Here is a 7,183-nt window from a genome sequence, read left to right as displayed (position 1 = left end):
GAATTTTTTGGATCTTCTAAGTATAAGATCATATCATCTGCAAACAGTGGTAATCTGAATTCTCTCCTATTTGTATCCCTTTTATTTCCTTCACTTGCCTAATTGCTTTGACTAAAATTCCAAGTGCCAAATTGAAAAGGTGTGGTGAGAGTGAACATCCTTGTCTTGTTCCCGATTTTAGAAGATATGCTTTCAGTTGTTCCCCACTCACTATGATGGTGGCTTTGGGCTTATTGTATAGAATAGCCTTTATGGTGCCGAAAAAGATTCCTTCTATCCCTAGTTTCATCAGTGCTTTTATCATGAGAGGGTGATAAATATCCTAAGCTTTTTCTCTGTGTCCATTCAGATGCTTATGTGACTTTTCTCTTAATACCATTTATGTGGCAAATTATACTTATTGATTTGCATATTTGGAATCACCTGTGCATCACAGGAATGAAACTAACTTGATCATGAAGTACAATATCTTTACTGTGTTGTTGAATATGATCTGCTAATATTGTATTAAGGAATTTTGCGTCTGTGTTCATCAGGGATATTGTTCTGTAGTTTTCTTTCCTTGATGTCTCTTTAACTGATTCAGGTATCAGGGTGGTGATACTGACTTCATAAAATGAAATGAGAACTGCTCCTCCTCCCCCTTTCTGTTTCACAGAATAATTTGAGAAGCGTTGGCATTAGTTCTTCTTTAGAGATATGTTAGTATTCAGTGGAGAATCCACCTGGTCCTGGGCTTTCTGTGGTGGAAGGCTTTTAATTACAACATCAATATCATTGGTTTTTTTATGGCTATGTTTTTATTTTCTATATTCACTTGGTTCATTTCTGGTATGTCATGTATATTTAGAAACTCATCTATCTACTCCTTCTTGATTTTTCACTTTATGAGGGTATAAGTTTTCCAAATAGTTCATTATGATTGTCCGGATTTCTGTGATGTCTGTGATGATATCTCCATTTTGTCTCTAATTTTTTTTTGTGTGTGGGGAGGGTACCAGGGATTGAACTCTGAGGCACTTGACCACTGAGCCACATCCCCAGCCCTATTTCGTATTTTATTTAGAAACAGAGTCTCACTGAATTGCTTAGCATCTTGTTGTTGCTGAGATTGGCTGACTGTCTCTGAACTCAAGATCTTCCTGCCTCAACCTCCTTAGCCACTGTGATTACAGGCATACACTACTAGACCCGCTCAGGATCCTTTTTTTTTGTTTTTTGGTTTTTTTTAAATTATTCTCTGTTTCATAAATTTCAGTTATAACCTTAATTATTTCCTTCTTTCTACAGGTTTTTGATTCATCCTTATGTTGTTTATTGAGAATCTTTCTGATTTTTTTTTAATTTTGACTCTTAATCTTTTAAAAATATTTTAATTTCTGCCACAGTCTGGCTGGGCACAAATAACCGAGCCGCCACAAAACACTTGTATGTTCAAACAGGAAACTTTATTGCCCGAACTCCACCAGCACCCCATGCACACTTCCCAGGAACTCTCCCAGCTCTCCACTGGGCTCTGCGCCAACTCCCCGGGAACCCCAGGAGAACTCCACGGGAACTCCAAAATAGCAGGCGCCCGAGGCAGCAAGAGCCGCCCTATTACTGGAGCAGGGTCCATATACAACTCAATACACAGCCTGTTTCAATTTAGCATCATCCAGTCACAGCAATTATATACAGCTTAACTCAATCATCATCTTAATGGCTCGCTGACATCCCCTTTCAACCATTCCCTCTGGCAAAATGCTAGGTGTCATTCCGACTTGACTGTGGCTCTCAACATCTCCCCCGCTTCTGTTTAATTAAACAACAAGCATGTGGCTTAGGGACCGTGCCTGTCTTAGGTTGTCCAATATTACATATGGTCCTGACCCATTATCGGATGAGCTGACCTCAAGGCGTCAGCCTCCTGTCTTAGGTTGGTACCATTTCAGTTGGATCTTACCCGTCATTGACTACCGGTCCAGCATATAGCCATACTTGTGTATAGGCCTTTGTACCAGTGGTGGGGTGAGGTTCTTTGCCTCACCTCTGTTGGCCCCCAAATACCAGTAGGGGGGTGAGGTTCTTTGCCTCACCTCTATTGGCCCCCAAATTTTAGATGATCACAAGCAGAAGGGAGGAAGATGCAAAACGCCACAACACCAAGCCAAATGACGGTTCCTTTTGGAAAAATTGTACCACCAATGACACCATCAGCAAAGATACCCCAGCACTACCACAATTCATTGCACCAACAGATAGTTCACAATGCATACAAGTGATACATAGTCCAGGCAAGTTCTGCAAGCAGTTCAAAGCAGAGGAATCCATTAATATGTCCATTTCCTCCCAAAGTAAATCGACTCCTTGATTGAGCATCACTTGTTGAGTTAAATTATTCATTGATGTATCAGTTTATACAGTTTGTTGTGATAGCTATTGCAGAAGCTGTAGTTTGGTTTTATATTTGTCTTCACCGGCACTGGGATGAAGATAGGAATTATGGCAATGATGGCTAAAAAAATTATGTAGCATTCCAGCAGGCACTAAGAAAACAATTTTCTAAACAATTTATTATCCTGAATAGAATTAGATATAATGAATAGGAAAGGTGAAAGTAAACAAACAGATTTGTTAACCACCTTTAAAAACAATCCTCCACAGCTGTTCACCTAATTTAAATTAAACCATTTAAATCACGTGAATAAAAAAAAAAATTTGGATCCATTTTTTCATGAGCGCTCCTAATATATGATATATGGACATACACACATACAGACATACAACACAAAACACAAGTGTGCACACATAACATACAACACATAAGACAATAGTAAAGGCCTTGTAGCTTTTCACAGGTGAAATCTCCATTGCAATGTTTAAAAACTCCACAGTCAAAAAATAGAACTGATCAGAAAAACATTAACCTAGGTCTGTATTGCTAAGAGCCAAGTATATGATGCATGGCATTTTTGGTTGAAAGGTGACGCCAGCTAGCCATTGAGATGATATGATTATGTTAAGATTTGCATTCATATGGCTATTGGACTCCTGCTGTTCACCTCGGCCTGCTACGGGACTCCTGGAGAGTTCCCATTGGTTGGGGAAGTACAGTAGGAGGGAGTTCCGGGGGAGGAACTCTCTCTGGGTTCCGGGAGGAGGCCGCGTGGATGGATCGAAAAATCTTCCCGTGCGCGTACTGGACATTGGCGGCAGTTTCAAAAAATAAAGTTTGTTCCTGCTTGAGTGGCTCGTGATTTTGTGCCCAGCCAGACTGCGGCATGTATGAGCTCAAAAAATAAAATAGAACTTCATGATGTGGGAAAGGGCAATAATAAAATAGATATTGAAAAAAGCATCCTGGTTTCATTAGCCTCCAGGTGTGGGAGAACCACTGTCGCAGATGTAAGGATAGCCAAACTGGAGTTCTGGATATCAGCTGTTATGGATTTGAGCCAAATCATCTTTTTTTTTTTTTTTGGTCTGTAGAAATCGCTTTAGTTAATCTCTCTGGAATCCAAATCGCTTTAGTTAATCTCTCTGGAATCCAAATCGGCTGCCGTGTCTCCCTGTGGAAACACACAAACAGATCCCTGACTCCAGACAATCACTGGGTCAGGACCTTTCCATTGTCCTGTTAGAATATCCTTCCAAAGTACCTTGGGCTTATGTACATTTTTTGGACACATATGCCTTTCCGCAGCACTAAGCCCTGATGAATCCAAATTTAAACAGTTTTGAGTAAAAAGGGTTATTTTAAGTTTATCTTTGAAGGATATATACCCCTTCCCAATTCCCTCTTTTTGCTTTAATAAGTACATTTTAATAGTTTGCTTTAATAAGTACATTTTAATACCTGTGTCCAGTAGCCCATTAAAATGTACTTATCAAACTATTAAGCTCTTTCAACTATGCCTTGTCCCTGTGGATTGTATGGGATTCCTGTTATATGAGTAATGCCAGATTATGAGCAAAATTGTTTAAAAGAGGTGGAAGTATAACCAGGACCATTATCTGTTTTTAACTGTTTTGGAACGCCCACAGTGGCAAAATTTTGTAAGCAATGAGCTATAATATCTTTAGTTTTTTCTCTGGCATGAAGGGAGCCCATCAAAAATCCGGAAGAAGTATCAACTGTAACATGCAGATATTTTAATTTTCCAAATTCTGGCAAGTGTGTGACGTCCATCTGCCAAATATGGTTAGGTATCAGTCCTCTAGGATTGACTCCAAGATTAACTTGTGGTAAAAAGTTCACACAATTTTGACATTGTTTTATTATTTGTCTAGCTTATTCCTTAGTTATTTTAAAACACTTTTGTAAAGTATTAGCATTGACATGGAACCTTTTATGAAAATCTGTAGCTTCTTCTAGAGTAGAGAAAATATGTATGTCATGTGTAGCTTTATCTGTTAAATCATTGCCCAAACTAAGGGCTCCAGGCAATCCTGTATGTGCCCTGATATGTCCTATAAAGAATGGATCTTTTCGGTCCCAGATTAGACTTTGTATAGTGGAAAACAAAGAGAAAACAGTAGAGGAAGGGGAAATCCTACCAGCATCTTCAAGGGATACTATAGCATTAACTATATACTGACTATCAGAAAATAAATTAATACAGAATCTTTAAACATCACAAAAGCTTGTAATACTGCATCAAGCTCTACCTTTTGAGCTGATTGTTTGGGTACTAAAAATGTAAAAGTTGTAAAAGGTGTAACTATTGCTGCTGTACCATTATTTGACCCATCAGTGAATATATTTGGAGCATTCATGATAGATGTTTTTCTTGTCATTTTTGGAAAAATTACAGGATGCAATGACCAAAAAGACAATAAAGGATTAGATGGTAAGTGGTTATCAAATGAAACATTAGATTTGCACATGATTAGCGCCCAAGTATTTAACTCATTAGCTAACTCATCAATTTGATTCATAGTATATGGAGTAATAATTTTATTGGGAGAAATTCCAAACACTCCCTTTGCTGCTTTTATTCCTTTGAGTATTAATTGTCCTACAGCCTCAGGATACCTAGTAAGAATAGTGTTAGGAGAATAAGATAAATGTATCCGCAATAATGGACCTTCTTGCCAAAATACTCCTGTAGGAGTATTTTTTGTTGGTAGTACAATAAATAATAAAGGCAAACTTATATCAATTCTATCCAAATGCATATTTTCCATATATGTTTCAATGATTTCTAATGCCTTTCTTGCTTCAGGCGTTAACATGCAGGGTGAATTTGGATCTGATGGACCTTTTAGGATATCAAATAAAGGTCCCAACTCTCCTGTTGGTATGCCTAGATAAGGCCTTATCCAATTTATGTCTCCTAATAACTTTTGAAAGTCGTTAAATGATTTGAGTTGATCTACTCGTATTTGAATTTTTGGTGGATGGACCATGGTTGAGGATAATAGAACTCCTAAATAATTAATTGGAAAATTTTATTGTGCTTTATCTATTGCTATCTATAGATTATAATTTTTTAATAAGTTTGTAAGTGTGGCATAACATTCTAGCAATGTGTTTTTATCTTTGTGTGCTAACAATACATCATCCATATAGTGAAATATTTGTAGTTCAGGATTTTGATTTCTAAGTGGCTGGATTGCTTTGTTAACACAAATTTGACACATAGTTGAACTGTTAGCCATCCCTTGAGGGAGTACTTTCCATTCATATCTCTGATCAGGACCCTCATGATTCAGTGCAGGGATAGTAAATGCAAAACGGGGACTATCCTCGGGATGAATTGGAATTGAAAAAAAACAATCTTTAATATCTATAGCTAAAACATACCAGGTTTTGGGCAAAGCAGACAATTGAGGAAACCCCGATTGAGCAGGTCCCATAATAACCATCTCATTATTAATGGCTCTTAAATCTTGCAATAATCTCCATTTACCAGATTTCTTTTTAATGACAAAAATGGGAGTATTATGGGGAGATAGGGAAGGTTGTATATGTCCCTCCGCTAATTGTTGTTTGACAAGGTCATGGGCTGCTTGTATCTTTTCTTTAGTCAGGGGCCACTGAGAAACCCATACTGGTCTTTCTGATTTCCAAGTAATTTTTATTGTCTCAGTGACCCCTCCTGAAAACCCAATCCATGTCTATCTATTTCTTGATCTATTTGTATTGGTGCCACTATACTTTGTCCTTTTTTTCTTAATACTTTTCCTTTCCTAAAACCTTGTCTAGCCATAATAGTGGGCACATTTGAATTGATGTTATTTGTTAATGTCAAACCTAATTGATCTAGAACATCTCGTCCCCATAAATTTATAGGAAGATGATCCAATACATATGGCTGTATAGTTCCTTCACATCCTTCAGGATCTTTCCAATCTAATACCATTGCACTTCTATGAGGATTAGTCGCCACTCCTAGACCTTGAAGCGTTTGAGTGGCTTGTTGTAATGGTCAATGTTTCGGCCATTCTTGACGAGATATGATGCTAAGTTCTGCACCTGTGTCCAGTAGCCCATTAAATTCATGTCCTTGAATATTTAGTTTTAGCATTGGGCAAGAATCTAAATTTAAAGACAGCATAGCCCAATCTACACCTGTGGAGCCTAATTCCCTGGAACCTCTTTCTATAGTACTACTGGAAAATTTATCATGCAGGCTGGGTATTATTAATAACTGTGCTATTCTATCTCCTGGTGAAATTACTGATATACCTCTTGGAGAACTAGCTATAATTTTTATTTCACCTTCATAATCGGGATCAATTACCCCAGGACTTACCATAAGTCCTTTTAGAGTAGAAGAACTGCATCCTAATAATAAGCCTTCTGTTCCTTGGGGAAGAGGTCCTTTTACCCATGTGGGAATGATTTGAACTCCCATCTCTGGAGTTAGTACTGCTCTGGCGGAGGCGCAGATGTCCAACCCTGCACTCCCTCTGGTTTGTCTGATGAGAGATCTAATGGATAATGTGTCCTGGGCACTACCCTGATGGTGTTGCTGGGTTCCTCCAGTGCCCCATATATTTGTGGTCATGGGCCCCAGAGCATTGGGCCCCCCTGTCCATTTTTTGGCAATGGAGCCTGATGCCTTTCTCCATGATATCGTGGGTAAACACCTGGTCCTTGTCCGTTTTTTGATAATGGAGTACCCTCTATGGTGGTTTGAGAATGGCATTCATTAGCCCAGTATCTCCCTCTGCAGCATCGTGGGCAAATACCCGG

The sequence above is a fragment of the Marmota flaviventris genome, chromosome 6 (genome assembly GCF_047511675.1).
Source record: "Marmota flaviventris isolate mMarFla1 chromosome 6, mMarFla1.hap1, whole genome shotgun sequence".
Classification (NCBI taxonomy): domain Eukaryota; kingdom Metazoa; phylum Chordata; class Mammalia; order Rodentia; family Sciuridae; genus Marmota; species Marmota flaviventris.
Note: the sequence above shows the minus strand (reverse complement) of the source record.